Genomic DNA, 17,822 nt, shown 5'->3' with positions numbered 1-17,822 from the left:
TCCCGGGCCGACCAAACACACATGCGCAGTAGGCTCTCTCCAGGAGAGAGCCTGCACAGGCTCCCAGTCTACCTGTGAGAGCCCTGGCTGGGTGCTCCCCGCCAAGCCTAACGCTGCTCTAAGTAGATTCAGGATTGGTGCAGGGCAGGCTGGAAGCTTGTGCCTGCCTGCAGCAAGGAGACAGAGGAGCCGAGCGGCGCGCAGCAGTAAGGTAAGTGTTTTTTTTAAACGTTTATTGTTTTTAATTTAATTTCCCCCCGTGCGCCGCCCGCTCCTTTTGCTTCGCGCGAGCCGCGACTGCCACTGACTTCAGTGTGAACCTGGTGTTTGTATGCTCTGCAGTATTGAAGAAGAGCAAAAGACACAATTTTCATTACTGTTTAAGAGAAAGAGATACATGACACAGGGCAGAAAGAAGAAAATGAAGTTAACTTTGCTGAACTGTGTGAGAGAGAGGAAAGGAGGACAAAAGGTGAAGGTAGATGGAAGAGTGCTGTTTTTTTCTGAAGAGGCACAAAAGAAGAGCTCTGTGATAAGGAATAATGCAGGAGGAGAGATAGATTAATGACCTTGGTGAGTCTACCTTTGTTACCTACGTTGCTAAGGGCCTTGAGAAAAACCAACATAGCTGCCCCAATAGCACTCCAATCGGCTGAGTGACAAAAAAGGAGTCTAGACTCAGGATGCTCTCATAGAAGGGTGAGATGAGGACTGAGAGTCTGTTTAAATGAGACATAGAAACAGAGAAGGGCTCAACCACAGAACTGACTAGTGGGAAACATATCAGGTGTATGCAGAGAAGACAATGTGGTAATGGAACTAAAGTTGGACTAAGTCCTGTAGAAAGGGGTCATAAAAAGTGAAAATACTTATACAACTATGTTGGACCATGCCCTCTCTGCAAGATCACCCAGGATTTTTGCCTTCCTTTGCTTAACCTTGTTTTTGCTGCCTTTTAAGACTGTGCACTTTTCTCTGCTAATCACTGGTAAAGTGCTTGTGCTGTCCCTTCTAAACATGGTAAAATTAGCTCAAATCTCATTGGTACATTTAATTCACTTATAGGTCCCCCTATGTTTGGTACTAAGAGCCTGATTTATACTTTTTTAGCGCCGCATTTGCATCATTTTTTGACGCAAATGCAGCGCAAACTTACAAAATTCAATTAGATTTTGTAAATTTGTGCTGTTTTTACGTCAAAAAATGACACAAATGCGGCGCAAAAGAAGTATAAATCAGGCCCTAAATGTGCCCAAAGTCTTTAAATTAAATGTTGCAGGTGGGCTGCAGCACTCTTTGTTCCATCCACTAAAGTAGCATGGTAAAAGAAATCTCAGACTTGATACTGCAGTCTATAGGGCAGTTTTAAACTGCCATTTTGTCCTAGCAAAGTAAATCTTTTGCCAGGCCTAAACCTTCCTTTTCATTACGTATTGGTCACCTTCAAGGTAGGCCCTAAAGGCTCATACACTAGGGTGTATGGTATTTATTTTCCCATAGGTCACCTGGGTCACCTTATTAGACTTAATAAGTAATAATTTCATTTTGGGAAGATAAATAGAAATTCTTCTTCAACTCAATTATATTGGAATTTAAAAATATTTTTATAGGTAAGGCCAGATTTAAAGTTTTTATTCTGAAAATGCCACTTTCAGAAAGTTGCAATTTTTCTGCTTAAACCAAATGCACCTTCCTGCTACTGTCCAGGGTCACATGACTGTGAATACCTCTCATGTTGTGTTTGTGTATTTCTTTCATTCGTGTGTGCAAAAGGACCATGGATGTGGGGCGAGGTGTTCTTCTCCCAAGCAACATGTCCAAGGAGGTTGTACTCAGGCAGGCTAAGGGCTATTCCTACCCACTTTCTGATTTCTAAAGGCTGTCTGCCCTGCCACTGACAAATGCAGCTCACACGTAGGCCCCCCCCTTTGTGCACAAAAACAATCCATGGAGGATTTGTCCTCTTTCTATTCGTGGTGCAGAATGCAACACATGCAGAAAGATGAAAAAAACGAGGAGAAATAAAGATATTTCTCCTTGTTGCGCCTCTCCTGGGGAGGCCTAAGATTTTGATGCATTTCCAGGTTTACAGATTCTTGTAAATCTGGGAATGTGTCAAAACCCATGGGTGTTGCTTGGGAAAGCTCACTGCAAAGCCCACGGAATGCCTCATTGACGCAGCGTAAGGCAACGCCGTGACTTGGGGAGCATTGACTAGCACCATATTTACCAGGCCATGAAAAGCCATGCAAAGTGGCTTTGCTTGGCCTTGTAGATATGGGCCTGCTCAATGCACTGCTGGTGTGTCATAAAAAGTGATGCATCAGCAATGCACAGGGCTTGTGAATAAGCCCCTCAATTTACAAAAACCTTGCTACATTTACAGATATGTGAAGAGGGGAAGAAAAGTCATGCCCATGACTGCTTATCAGCTATAAATCAAGTATTAGTCATGTTTTAGTGTAAAATCATCCAGATGTTCTAAATAGGCATTAAATATTCCTAGGATGTTGCTTTTAAATTTAAGTTAGAGCTTGTAAATAATTTCATCTTTCACTTGAGAACCAATTACTACAAAGAAATACAGCCATTCCAAAATAGCTGCAACATTATTTTGCTAGAAGAGAAAGTTAATGGCACGTGGAAAACACAAACATAAGCACACTATGGGATGAATGCAAAACCAGTCTTCCCAATAATCCAGCACAGCTCACATACAAAAAGAAAGTGCTTACCTCAAGTACAGTACAAATAAGTACATAAAAGCAGCATAACACCTGACAGATCTCATGTTTTAATAAATCATATTGTTTTTATGAAAATACATGAGAATACAAAATGTTGTTGACATCCACCAAATAACCTCTGCCAAATGGCCCTGCTCCAGAAAACAATGCACTTCATGCATTGCAGGGAAAACACTCTCTTGGAGGCAGAATAATATACCAAGGAGCCAATAGCAAAGGTTGACAAAAATATACTCATCTGGGGTAATTCTGGATGGGATGACATATCATCAACAATTGACTAACTAGGGTGGCTCAAACTATCCTGAATAGCTGAAGAGGGCTGACTCAGCGCCCACTCTGTATATTGAAAACAATAGGTCTGAACACAGCCAACACTGTCAAACCAGGCCTAAAAATTGACTTAGGACTGCCGGGGTGTTTTGCCACATGGAAAATTAACATTTAAAAAAGGAGTTGTACAGATGCATCTCAAAGGTGAGGAAGGAAAATCTAGGAGTTCACAATCCTAGAATTTCCCATAGTTCCTCCTACTGTTTTGAAGCCATTCGCCTTTACAAGGCTAGAGGAAGAAAGTCAGGATCTGCAATATTTCTAATACATTCAGTAGCTATTCCAGCTCGTGGCTATTGCATTGCAAATACCAAGGGGCAGATTTATTAAAAAGTCATGCAGCGCTGTGCAGCAAGTCACCTTGCTTCACTGCATGACAGGGAAAGGGCAGAGATGCCCTGTACTTAACATTGTATGGCACATTTCTACTTTTCCCCTGCAGTGGCACACAATATACTGCTTAACCCCAAAGTAGGCACACTTGCACCAAGGTGCAATGTTGCTTGTGTTGTAGTCAGGATTGCTTTTGTGTAGAAAGGGGCACCTTCCTGCAAACAACAATCCAGTGGGGGATTTTCCTCTTTCTAGGTGTGCTGCACAATGCGTGTCACGTGTGTGGTGCGTGAGTAACACCCAGGCTTCACACATAGAAACACCTCTCTGGGGCAGAGTAATGCAGTGAATTGCCCTGCATTGGGTTACTTTGGATTTATCTAGCCAATTAGGGCCACTCAAGGTGGCCTTGCGTGGCTTGATAAATCCAACTTAAGGGTTGCGTCGCTTTTGCACCCCATTGCGTTATGTAAAAGCAAAGCAATAATTTGATAAATATGCCCAAGGTTCTTTGTAGCGTAAAACGAATTTCCAATAAGAAAAGAGACACTACGTTTAAGAAAACAAAGCAAAAGTATTAAGCTAACATTAAAAACAAAAGTTGACTCATACTTGAAGTTCTTCCACCTAAACATAAACTATACCTTATTTGTCAAACTCGAGAACAGATTATCAAGTAAATTCTAGAAGCTTTCTGATTTATTCATAGGAGGATGACAATAGGCATGAGTGCATTTAAGACTGCATTACACCAGCCTCTCCGTCTCGCCACAATCAGGCTGTCACTCAGCAGTGACATATTATGGAGGGTGGGTTGGCACAGCCTTTCCACGGAGCAGCACCATCCTCTGACAGGATGTGTGGCTGTTCATTATGATCGTCAAACAAACTGCAGCTGAATAAGGCTCTGTTTTACTCTGAAATACTCTTTGTACGTGTAAAAAGAATGTGTCTGAGGGCTCTGTAGAGAACGTGTTCTAAAAATAAGGCACAAGAAACACTATTCTTTGACAAAGGGCCCCATAGATCACATCAGGCATAAGTGTGGCAAGTAATAGGAAGATAACTAGGCTGTCGTTTTTTTTTCAGATTTTCTCCCATTGACTACAGAAAAGCTGCAACTCGTACAATATCATACTCTTGAGGAGAAGGTAGCCCCATATATCTTGAATGGTATGTCTTGGAGACTCACTCATTCACTCAGGCGCCCCTCAGCATATTTTCTATTAATATGTTAATTTCATAAAAATTGGCTCTTTGCATTATTTTATTACACTGGGGGTGGGTTAATGTTAAAACTATCTACACAATCCACTTTTTTGTTCATGTATGTATTCGATTTGTATTGTGCTAATCATGTTTCCAAGCCGCTCCTCAGGGCTAGGTTAGTTGGGACCGGTCGAATAATCGATGCAGCGAGGTGGATGGTGTGGTGTCCCAAACACTACGAAGTGAGTATGAAAGTGTATGGCGGCTGCAAAAAAGGAATGACTGATAAGCATTTCATGGGTATATAGTTCCTCTCTCTATTCTTGCCATGTTATATCTATTTCAGTGTTTTGCTCTTTCTATCAATGTTAACTAAGTGATTCAACATATTGCATGTGTGGTCAGAGTCAGATGGACCCATTACCTTGCTACAGAAATGTGTGTGCTGGTTTGTAAACACTGTTAAGCACAGCGTTCTTTGGACTTGTGTGCAATTCCAGGAACATTGTGACTTTTTAATGACAACTCTGAGTGATACCTTATTTAATATATTTAGAAGTGAGCACTATATGATTGAAGTATTGTCTGTAACACCTATTGCTTATCTTATTCAATCACCTATTGCTTTACTTATTCTATCATGCTTTTTCATCAAGAGAATTACTTTCCACAATCCATTTTCCACATGGCTTTACTGCTTATTATTTGTGCTGCAAGTGCATAATGATATTGACACTTAACCTGCAATTAATGACCCTGAAGCTGTAGAGACATATTTTAAGAGGACTATACGCCCACATAGTTATAGAATTTAATGAAAAAAGCCTATTTAGAGGTGTACCAGACAGGTGGAAAATGATAAAAGGAATTAGAATGAATGTTGGACACCTCTGGAAATGTTAGCTTTCTTTGTGGACTCCCTAGGATTTTGTATTTCTGTGGAATAATTCCTCCGCCCTTTGCTCCTCTGGGCATTTTTATACTATTAAACATTCTGAGAGTGCTTTGCTTTGTCCCTAAAAAGTGAGGTAAACTTGGTCACATCCAATTGGCTTATTTAGTTAGCACCAGCAGTAAATGAAGATGCCACTCTTGGGCTACAATGTGTATTTACACCGTCCTCATGTTACAGGAAATCATGGCTTCAGGTTCGCTTTTGTGGATTGGGTTGTTGCAGCTTGAGACCCTGTAGTAACACGTCAGCGCTTTTCTCTAGCATGCAGGAAAAACGATTTTGTAGATGAGAAGGGTCACCGCTACATTAGCCTTGTAGGCCACAGTTTTAGGTGCCTAATTTATTAAAGTGAGAAATACAAAATATTAAAGATAAGTACACTCCTTGCTAAACACATAGAGACTGCTGCTTTAACTGTCTAGTTAAAGTGGCACTTTTCTATGCAGAGGCCAAATTCTGTTTAACCCCTTCGCTGCCAGGACTTTTCCCCCTCAGGTGCCAAGCCTTTTTTTGGCTATTTGGGGCAGTTCACGCTTAGGCCCTCATAACGTTTTCTCCACATAAGTTACCCATTTGGTGTCCTTTTTTTCCAACATCCTAGGGATTCTAGAGGTACCCAGACTTTGTGGGTTACCCTGAAGGAGACCAAGAAATTAGCCAAAATACAGCGAAAATTTCGTTTAAAAAAAAAAAAAAATGGGGGAAAAGGGCTACAGAAGAAGGCTTGTGGTTTTTCCCTGAAAATGGCATCAACAAAGGGTTTGTGGTGGTAAAATCACCACCTTCCCAGCTTTCAGGAACAGGCAGAGTTGAATTAGAAAACCCAATTTTTCAACACAATTTTGACATTGTACTGGGACAAACCCCATTTTTACTATTTTTTGTGCTTTCAGCCTCCTTCCAGTTAGTGACAGAAATGGGTAAGAAACCAATGATGGATCCGTTTGTGTAGATTCTACAAGTGTTTCCTACAGAAAATAACAGCTGAAATAAAAGAATATTGAAATTCAGGTAAAAAAACTGCAATTTTTATTCAGGTTTTACTCTGTAACTTTTTCCTGCAATGTCAGATTTTTTAAAGCAATATACCGTTACATTTGCTGGTTTCTTCAGGTTGTGGGGACATATAGGGCTTGTAGGTTCATCATGAACCCTAGGTACCCAGGGCCAATAAATGAGCTGCACCTTGCAGTGGGTTTTCATTCTATACTGGGCACACAGCAATTAATTTGCTGAAATATAAAAAGTGAAAAATAGGTATCAAGAAAACCTTTGTATTTCCAAAATGGGCACAAGATAAGGTGTTGAGAAGCAGTGGTTATTTGCACATCTCTGAATTCTGGGGTGCCCATACTACCATGTGAATTACAGGGCATTTCTCAAATAGATGTCTTTTTTACACACTGTCTCACATTTGGAAGGAAACAAAGTAGAGAAGACAAGGGGCAATAACACTTGTTTTGCTATTCTGTGTTCCTCCAAGTCTCCAAATAAAAATGGTACCTCACTTGCATGGTTAGGCCTAGCGCCCGCGAAAGGAAATGCCCCAAAACACAATGTGGACACCTAGGGGAATCCAAGATGGGGTGACTTGTGGGGCTCTGACTAAGTTATGTTACCCAGAATCCTTTGCAAACCTCAAAATGTGGCCAAAAAAACACTTTTTCCTCTCATTTCGATGACAGAAAGTTCTGGAATCTGGGAGGAGCCACACATTTCCTTCCACCCAGCTTTTTCCCAAGTCTCTCGATAAAAATGGTACCTCACTTGTGTGGGTAGCATGGCGCCCGCGACAGGAAATGCCCCAAAACACAACGTTAACACATCACATTTCCACAAAGAAAACAGAGCTGTTTTTTGCAAAGTGCCTAGCTGTGGTTTTTGGCCTCTAGCTCAGCCAGCACCTAGGGAAACCTAGCAAACCTGCACATTTTTTAAAACTAGACACCTAGGGGAGTCCAAGATGGGGTGACTTGTGGAGCTCTGACCAGGTTCTGTTACTCAGAATCCTTTGCAAACCTCAAAATTTGGCCAAAAAACACTTTTTCCTCACATTTCGGTGACAGAAAGTTCTGGAATCTGAGAGGAGCCACAAATTTCCTTCCACCCAGCATTCCCCCAAGTCTCCCGATAAAAATGGAACCTCACTTGTGTGGGTAGGCCTAGCGCCCGTGACAGGAAATGCCCCAAAACACTATCTGGACACATCAAAATTATCAAATACAAAACAACCAGTTTTTGGGGGTTGGGGGAACCTGCGTTTTTGGTCTTGGGCTCAGCAGTCATCTAGGGAAACCTACCAAACCCAGACATTTGTGAAAACTATACACCTGAGGGAGTCCAGGGAGGTGTGACTTGCGTGGATCCCCCAATGATGTCTTACCCAGAATCCTCAGCAAACCTCAAATTCAGCTAAAAAAAAACTGTTTTCCCACATTTCTGTGTGGGATCACCACACTGGGACGAATTTCCTACCACCCAACGCTCCCCTCAGTCTCCCGGTAAAAATGATACCTCACTTGTGTAGGTGGGCCTGTGACAGGAAAGAGCCAAAAACATGTCGAAATTGAGGGGGGACCAAAGCGGGTCCTAAAGGGAGAATTTTTATCGGTATAGATGAGACAATGTTGGGTGGTAGGAATTTTGTGGATTCCTGCAGATTCTGAAAGGTTCCATCACAAAAATGTGGGAAAAACGTGTGATTTCCAGAAAAGTAGGAGGTTTGCAGGGCATTCTGGGTAAGAAAATGGTGTGGGTGCATGTGAAGCACACCACCCTGGAATCAACCAGATGTTTAGTTTTCAGATGTGTCAGGGTCTTGTGGATTTTTCTACATGGCAGCGTCCCAAAGTCAAAAAAGTGCAGCCCTCACCAATCCAAGTGGGGCGATTTTGAGAATTACTAAGCTCTCATGGCCCAAATGTATAACCAAAACCCAAAATAATTAATTGTCTTCTTGCTTGCCGTGGGATAAGATGTTTTAGTGTGCAGGGGGAGAGCTGAAAGACTGTTACCCCCGTCAGTTGGGGTGGGCTCATACTGGTTGGTAGCTACCACCCCACTATATATATATATTTTTTTTTTATTCCATGCCATCTAGTAGACTTTCTGCCCCTCCGGGGGGGGGATCAGGGGTAATTGCCACTTCTGCCCACTGGTGGGCAGAACAACTTTGGACACATTTGTTTGGGCTGGGGGTATGGCCACACTCCCACCCTCTCATTTTGAAAAACAAATCTTCTGTGGTCTCTGGTAGGCTTTCTGCCCCCCTTGGGGGCAGATGGGCCTTCCAAAAACAGGCCAATCTGCCCCCAAGAGGGGGCCAACAGTAATGTGCCCCCATGGGGAGCTACGCTTGCCCAAGGGGCAGCCACCCCAAACAAAACACACATACACACACACCTATCCCTGGTGTCTACTGGTTTTTGGTCTAACAAAAAAAGGCTTATCTGCCCCCAAGGGGGGCAGTAATGGCCTAAATACAATTTTCCCACCGGGGGAGCGACCCTTGCCTAGGGGTTTGCTCCCCATACATAAAAACATAAAGTATAGAGGTTTCTGCCCCCGGGGGCAGATCGGCCTAATTATATTAGACCGATCTGCCCCCACGGGGGACAGAAATGGCCTAAAAACAATTTGGACCCCCAGGGGTCACTCCCTACACATACAAAAAAAAAATGATCCCTGGTGCCTAGGGATTTTCTGCCTAATTATATTAGGCTGATCTGCCCCCGGGGGAGCAGAAATGGCCTAAGAAATATTTGCCCCCCTGGGGAGCGACCCTTGATCAAGGGGCCGCTCCCCACATGTCCATTTCCAAACAAAACAAAAATACCTGGTGTCTAATGGGCATTTCTGCTGCCCGATCGCATCGTGATCGGGCAGCAGAAATGCTTGCAGAGACATGAAAGGGACAGACATGAAAGGGAAGGAAAGGCCTTTCCTTTCATGCCTCTGCTGGTCCCCTCCCCCCGAGCGGAAGAGAAATGCTGAGCATTTCTCTTCCGTAATCACGCTTTCAGCAAGCTTCCAGCACGAAGGGAGGTGACCTCACTGGGGTGGGTCGGGGTGGAAGGTAAAATAAATGGCACTCCGGTGGAGCAATGTGCCGCTATGGCCTCCTAAATGAGGCCTTAGGTGCTTTAGAAGGTGTAGCCTAACTCTTGCCGTGCCTAGATAAAGGCTTCTGCAATAATTTGCAAACAACCTAAACAGAAAGTGGTGAAAATTGTGATAGCTGTTCATGGATATTCTGAAGGGATTAGAACTTGATATGTCATCATTCATTTGTTGATGCACTGGATATCACACCATATGGTCATCAGAACGCTTCTAGACCTGGAAGACTCATAAAAAGGAAGCGCCCTCTCTGAGTGACCAGTGAAATAAAATGAGATGCCTCCTGAATCCACCTGAGTCGAGGCACTGGAAATGTACTCCAGTTAGCTGGCCTTCTGTCCTGAATAAAGGTACATAAAAGACTGAAAAAAGGTCCACCTTTTAAGTGCGAATTAGCTGACCAGTTGTGAGATGAATTACCTGGACTTTAGGAACCTTTTATGGAAGTTTGGGGCTTTGAGAAAAGTATGAGAGACTTTTTCTATATCTTCAAAAAGTTAAACTTTGTTATATTTTTGGCCATTTGAAGAATGGTACAAGGCAATCTAGTTCTTTCTGAGAGACATCACTTCAACGGATAATGATTTCTCCTTTGGCACACTCTTTGGCACATTTTTCTAGCATCAAGGTTACTTTGGGGCTCCCAAAAATAAGTATTTGGACCTGGAGAACCCTCACTGGCACCAACCTTCCAACTTTCTTTGCTGGAAATTTCAGAGAACTGACAAAATGCTTAGGCCCATAATTATGGGAAAATGACGGAGCGTGACACCTGCGCCACACTCCGTCATTTTCACAATGCAATATTCAATTGAGTACGGCGCACCCCTGTGTTGTCCCCTTAGCTGACGCCAAATTTAGCTGCCAACGCAGGCATCCTTGCACCATTGTGAAAGGATGTCTGCACTGAGGGGTGTGATTATTATGTGCAGGAAGGGGCACCTGCACATAAGCAATAATTTCTGCCATTTTGCTATTCCTATGTGTGCCGCAGACTGCAAAGAACAAGGAGGAATAAAAGTATTCCTCATCGTTGTGCCTTGCTAACGCCATCCCTAGGGTGGCGTTAGATTTTGGCGCTGCCTCAGGTTTACGGAAAAGCGTAAGTCTGGGGCAGCATCAAAATGCAATGGGTGTTGCTGTGACATGACCACAGCAACACCCATTCCACGCCCTTTCCACACAAAGTGCTGCGCGTGAAGGGGCCGTATTTACATGGTGGCATTAAGCCACATAAAGTTGTAAATACGATGCAAGGCATAGCGCCACCCGAGCGTCCCAAAGTGACGGTCCAGTGGCTCTAGGGACTCATAAATAAGACCCTTAGAGCCTTATTTATCATTCAAAACGTGGCAGATATCCGTTCTGCCATATTACAAATGCATTGATATTCTACTATAAATACAGCAGATGTAACATTGACCCATTTTGGCAGACGTCTCACATTCACTAAATTAGGTCTCAGAAGCAGGCCAGTTGAAATGATACCTAAATGCAAAGTGTCCCTGGCTGCTACAAATAAAGCTTTGTAACGTTTGGAGCTTTTGGTATCAAAACTGAAGTTTTCAGGAAGAGTCTGAGATCCACATATACATATTGTAAGGACTCTCAATGGTTTCATAGTCCAACTTTGCTTCACTAGAGTTCCAGAAAGCAGACTAAGCCTCAAAGTAAAACATCTGATCAGTGCAACTGGCAAAGCTTAACTTATCACTACTCTATTTTGGACAGTATGAAATGGCACCTAGATGTGGTAAACAGTAAATATTAATTTGGTTTGATGCTTTGCAGTTTCTTAGACATTTTTACTTTAAAAAAAAAAAAAAAAACATTCTTGTGTCATTTTGTGTTATATCTGACAGCCTTGAGTGGTAGTTCCCCAAACCTTTTGCCTTTACCCCTCCTATTTCCCTGAATTCGTTTTTGTCTGCTTTAGGAATCTGCACACTTTACCACTGCTAACTAGTGTGTGTCCCCTTTATTTAAGACATCGTAAAATTGTCTTACACCTAATTGGCACATGTAGGCCCAGATTTATGGTGGCTTGTGCTTTTCCAACGTCACATTAACATCATTTTTTTAACACTTATGTGGAGTTGGAAGGGCAAAAACGCCACGCCATATTAACAAAGTGGTGCATTGCACCACTTTGTAACCCTTTGCGCCACATTATGCCTGTGCCAGGCATAATGTATGCAAGGGAAGCAATCCGGCACTGAAGGGGGACATAAAAATATGCACCATTTTTATCGGCATTTTTTAACGTCTGCTATGTACACGTGTTAAAAAGAGGCTCCCATTGTGTTCAATGGGCGTCTGGGTGCTTTGAAGGATTAGAGTCAAAATGTTTGACAATAGTCCTGCAAAGCGTCTAGCTAGGGTCAAAAATGATGACTCTAGTCCCCCTGACTACTGCCATGGTGCGCTGTATTTTAAATATGGGGCTCACATGGTGGTGTTAGGGGAGCTCTAATGGTGCAGAAAAGTGGCGCTGCACTAGGCGCAGTGCCACTTTTCATAAATCTAGGCCTTATTTTATTTGTAAGTCCCGGTAAAGGTTACTGCATGTATCTAGGGCCTGTAAGTTAAATGCTACTAGTGGGTCTCTAGCATTCATTGTGACACTAACCAAAATATCATTTGTCGCAGGCCTGCTACTGCAGCTTGTAGTGCAGCTTCAAAACTGCCAATTGGACCTAAAGAAATAAACATTTTTTCAGGCCTAAAGCTTCTTTTTTCAATCTTTTAAACCACCACCTAAGGTAGGCCCTAACAGCTCCTAGGGCAGGGTGCATGTTAGTTCAAAAGTAAGACATGTACACATTTTCATTTCCCAACCATTTGTGCCTTCTGCCAGTATCCTGTGTTACATGACTGTCAATTGCCCTGCTGCTGGGCTTTGTGTATTCCTCACATACAGTAACACAAAGGGGGCTAGATTTGGACAGGATAGGGCATCCTGCCAAGGTAGCTGAGGGAGCTGTGCCCTGCCCCACCTAAACCTCAAAGGCTTTTGCTTCCAGCAAACCAGTGCTTAATTTGTGCTTGCTGTTTCCAGTGCAGAGCACCAGCAGTTATTTTTGAGGGCTGGTGCTTATTTTTCCGCCTCAAGCATTTCCTGCAGCAAAATACACCTGTTGGAAAGACGGAGGAAGAGAAAAATGAAAAAGCGTCACAATGGGAGAAAGCAGGAGTGAGCTGAAGGGTCAGGGAGTGGCTGTAGATGGATTGAAGAGTTACGAGGTGACTTCAGGATTACGCTGCCTTAGTATTCCATGTAAGCACATTTATTTGCAGCAGCCGCATGTTTAAGAGGAGTGCTTTGGGCACCGCAGGTTTTAATTATAAATTATAAATTAAGCACTGCAGCAAACACAAAGGAACCTGACACACACCTTTTGTCACTCCAGAGAGTTTGGGGGGGCCTTGACAGAGGAGGAAATGAAGGATTCAGAAACAAATGTGGGGATTGAACAGTGTGCCCCTCACACACAGAAATAGAAGACTGCCAAAGCCACTCTTCTAATCACTTCTGGACCTGTGGAAAACTAAGAATAAGGACTGCTCTTATGTCCTGCAGCTGGAAGGACTGACAGGCCCACTGCCCTACTGCCTGAGAAAGGACGATTGGACCTGCTCCTTGAACCCAGTACCACCAGAGTGACTCCAAGGGCTATCTGGCTGGCTTTCTGTTTAAGCTAGAGGGACACAACAAGCTCCAGAGGCCTTGAACCCTGCCGCTGGCCTCTGCGAGTGAGTCCTAACTCCAGAGGTGGTGTCGACCAGGCCCTAGACCCTCAGAAGTAGTATTGGTGGTACTGTTCCTGCCTAACCCTAAAAACTGGGACTTACAACATTTTACAAGAAAACCACCTGGAAAACCAACAGAAGTCAGGGACCTCCCTGCCAGCCGATCCACCCAAGGTGCATCATCGATCAGCCTGTCTTTGTGGTAGCTCCCACTTTGTTCTTCTCTGCAGCATCAAATACTATTCAGTGGGACCTCCTGGCAGCAGTATCCAGCCTTGTGGAGCCCTCTTTAGCTACAGCCTGCTGCCTCATCCCATTGGGTGAATGCAGGCTCCAGAACAACTTCCAAGTCCAAAAGCAGAAATATTCACCAGGCTTGACAACGACCAGCACATGGTGCACAATGATGATTTCCCAGTCCTTGAAATCCAGCTTCTCTGGCTCAGGCTCAAAGGATCTCAGTCAGCGGCTACCCACTGTCAACAACCCGCTCTCAAACACTACCTGCTGGCTTGCCCTGCTGAAATTCTACCTTCTCCTGAACTTTTTCAAGAAGGCAAGCCAAGACCAAAAGTGTAAATACATAAAAGTAATATATTACAGACATGGATATGCATACCTCATGCACTTTCGCAATGCACAATGCACGCCTACTTGGGGAACTTCATGCATCAGCAACATACTCTTCAGCAGGAAGACTTCTTAGAAACAAGTGCCTTTCTGAATGAGCAGCTCTTCACAGCACTCAATGAGCTGTCAGCACTCATAGGTTTTACACTGGATCAGTACTAGAGGGTCAGTGTTATTTTTATCCTATGAAGTAAAGGCAGCTTTAATATCAGGCCCAATAATGTAAAATGTTATTGTATTTTTTCTTTTAACCACTGTACTTTCTAGCACTGCTTTTTAACTAAAAATGCAATATATATTTGGAGTTGAACTTGTGAAGAAATTCTTTAAAGCAGTCTGTGATTTTTGTTTTTCATGCTCATATGGTTAGCATTTTTGTGTGTTTAAATATTACCTTCTTATTGGTCTGGCGCTTTGATTTTTCTAACTAGTTTAACATTTAGGAATTTCAGATTTAAGATTCTCTGGCAGCCAAACTCACAAACTTGTGTCTATATTTGTGCAGTGCTGCCTCATTCTTAGAGTGGGACTTGTTTTCTGAGGTAGATGACCTATGCATTTTGAAAGTACATCGGCTTTATTGTCATGAGCTGTAGTTTCTTTTTATGTTATTTTTGGTTGGGCAGAGTTGCATGGGTTTGCCCTTTGTTGAAGGTTTGCCTGTGGGCAAGCCCTCTTTTCCAACGGAGAAGTTGTTTGACTTTTGGGAGCATAGAAAACCCATGTTTTCAAGGTGGTGAGTCACCTTCACAGATGAGCCGCTGGTTGTTTATTTCCCTAAGGAAGTGCCAAGCAGTGGTGTATCTAGTGCAAAAACTAAATTAGGTTCCCCATCCCCTGGTTTTATAGCGAAACTCCCATTAATAGAGGTGCAGTGGGTCCCTCAAAAGTCTCAGCCCTAGTGCCATTGCACCTGTTGAACTAATAATAGCTAATAACCCAGTCCACAATGTTCTATATATCTATTGATTACTTCAAATCTAAACTCACCCACACAGTAAAAGATGGATGTTGTAAATCTTAGATGTTTTTCCTTGAACATTCACATTAGGAGATATCTGCCATGGTGGCAAAGATCTGCACCTGTGTGTGCAACGTTTCTAGTAATAATTTTCAACTTGTAAATCCTGTTGTAGCAGGCTCTACTGGGGGAGCGGGGTAGAAAATTAAGTCAACACCTTGGGGTAAATCTACATTGAGCAATGGTAGATGGCACAATAGTGTAGGTTTACACCTAGTTGCAGCTGGAGATTTGCATGTGAGAAAACGAAGGGCCATATTTATACATTTTTAGCGCCACGTTTGCGTCGTTTTTTTTGACGCAAAATCGGCGCAAACTTACAAAATACAATTGTATTTTGTAAGTTTGCACTGCTTTTGCGTAAAAAAATGACACAAATGCGGTGCTAAAAAAGTATAAATATGGGCCTAAACATTTAATTTTACTGGTATGAAACAGGGCGTTATGTTTACTTTTAATGGAAAAACTATTTAGAGGGGTTATGCAAGGTAAAGCCTTCTGTAAAACGTAGTAGACTTCGGCACACATTTAGAATAGCCCAACATTGTAACAAGTAATCTTAAGAGTGTCGCAATCTTAAAATTGCAGTAAATGGATTACTGTCACTCTAACACACTTTTTCTGCTTTACAATTTTAGATTAGCACTGCAATATAGGTGCGGTACTACTGCAACCTAAAAGCTAGAATGCCATGTTCATTAGCAGCAGCAGAGTCTGTGCTAAAATTTACATGTGTCTGATTTTAATGTTGATTGGGACACCGTGTTAATGTTTATTGGGGCATCTTGAAATGCATTTCACTCACCTCACAGAGGTAACATTGCGCTCTCAAAACCTTGTATAAAATTCATTTCTCTGTGCTCACAAAAGGAGGATTCTGGACCTTATCATAGATGTGAAAGACATGATGATGACCTGCTCTCCTGTCAATATCGATCAAGCAAACCACTTCCCATTTTATTTTATATACCAGTCTGCACTGTACTATCACTCCTTTAATTTCCTAACAAGTAGGGGTGTGCATAACTTGCCTAATTTCAGGTACCGCAATTCCACAAATTTTACAGAAAAAATAAGTGAAATTACAGATAATTATGCGAGCTATATCTCACACTTTAAAATGACCTGAACAGTCCATTTGGGTAAAAAATCAAGTGGAAAATGTAATTTTGATTTTATTTCTTGTAGCTTGCGTTCAATACACTGTCGCTCACATTTGGATTTGCAGTTTGGCATTTAGCGATAACCCGAACATTCCACTCAGATAAAAAAAAATCTATCTGAAATGTTGTTGACCACATTAAAGGACATGCCACTCATATTCAAAACACATGTGTTCACATTCAAACTTGTAGTTTTCTGTTAAAAATTTTCTGAATGGTACACTCCGGCAAAAAAATCTGCCTAACATTCTGCTCACATGTGAAAATTACCTGAACAGAACATCAAGCGTTAAAATTTCTGCCATAAATTTTGTGATGTGGAGTAATGGTGTAATCCAGTGGCATAATAAAGGACCACGCCGCCCTCGTGGTGCAGTGGGGCCCCTAAGCTCCATGGGGCCCCCTCAGCACAGTACACAGTGCACGCTTGGCAGGTCCCTAACTGGGTCCAAGGAGTATGGGTCCCCCTACAGGTACTTTGCAGAGGGCCCCCATCAAGTTTGTTATGCCACTTATGTAATCTTGATAATTTTGTGTGGATTTTGTTAATTAAAATTTCACCCAGGCCTACCAACATCCTCAAAGGCTTATCACCTCAAATCTCTGAAGTTCAAAAACTACCAAGCACTGAATCAAACATTCTTGTTGGAAAGTGGATTACTGGTAAGGAAAGGTAAGTACTTACACTTAGCAATAGGCCACAAACCCCCACTAGGTCCAATAAAGGTCTCAATAATTTAATCCTGACTCAACCCTTGGTAGCTCGGCAATGAGCAGTTACGCTTAACATAGGGCAAAGCTGTGTAAAGAATGTAATATAAACAAAACAGTAAATAAGTAAAACACAAAACACAAATAAATCCAACATCAATCTATAGAAATAGATTGATAAAATTTTTATCTTTAAAAATACACCAAATTGACAAAAATCCAATAAAGGGAACCAGAGTTATTAATTTTTAAAGATTAAGGCCCTCATTATGACTATGGCGATAAAAACTGCCTACCACCGCAGCGACGGCCGACAAAAGACCGTCGCCGTGGCTACCAGCCGTCCTCCATATTATGACCACAGCTGGATTTCCACCACAAGTATGGCGGAAATCCAACTGTGGCCATGCCCCAAATATACCCCAAAGTCTCTCCATGTTAGCCTACGGAGCCCATTCACTGCAATGGGGAAAAACAAATTTATCTATTTTGTCCTCACCAGGGCTTATAAAGCGTCTTTTATAAAGTCCCTTATAGTTACACTGCACCCACCCTGGGGACACTTAGGCCATACCTTAGGGGTGACTTATATGGAAAGAAGGGTAGCCCAGTACTTTGGAAGTACTTTTAATTCCAAAGTTGAATTTGGGGTTAACTTTTACTTGAAAGCAACCAGCAAGGCAGGTCTGCATTTAAAATAACACTGGGTACCACCATAGTGCACTATTGGTGTACTACCTATGCTGGGGCTCCTAAACCTACATGCCCTACCATATACTAGGGACTGATATGTAGGTTGGTACAGTCAATTAAAATCAGCCTAATTTTCATAATCCATTTTAATCAGAGTA

At 42.5% G+C, this 17,822-nt stretch overlaps 1 protein-coding gene across 2 annotated transcripts in view; it reads left to right on the top strand.

Annotated features, from left to right (window-relative positions):
* Window positions 1-17,822, top strand: part of HAPLN1 (hyaluronan and proteoglycan link protein 1) — a 329,203-nt gene that overhangs the window by 57,873 nt on the left and 253,508 nt on the right. Inside the window, exon 2 of one of the 2 annotated variants that reach the window (XM_069224798.1) lies at window positions 6,471-6,588. The exons of the other annotated variant lie outside the window; for it this stretch is intronic. The gene's annotated coding sequence lies outside the window, so the exon portion shown is untranslated. The remainder of the gene's footprint in view (window positions 1-6,470; window positions 6,589-17,822) is intronic. 2 annotated transcript variants of the gene reach the window in all.

Source organism: Pleurodeles waltl, chromosome 1_1 (assembly GCF_031143425.1).
Source record: "Pleurodeles waltl isolate 20211129_DDA chromosome 1_1, aPleWal1.hap1.20221129, whole genome shotgun sequence".
Classification (NCBI taxonomy): Eukaryota; Metazoa; Chordata; class Amphibia; order Caudata; family Salamandridae; genus Pleurodeles; species Pleurodeles waltl.
This window is presented reverse-complemented; position numbering and strand designations above follow the sequence as displayed.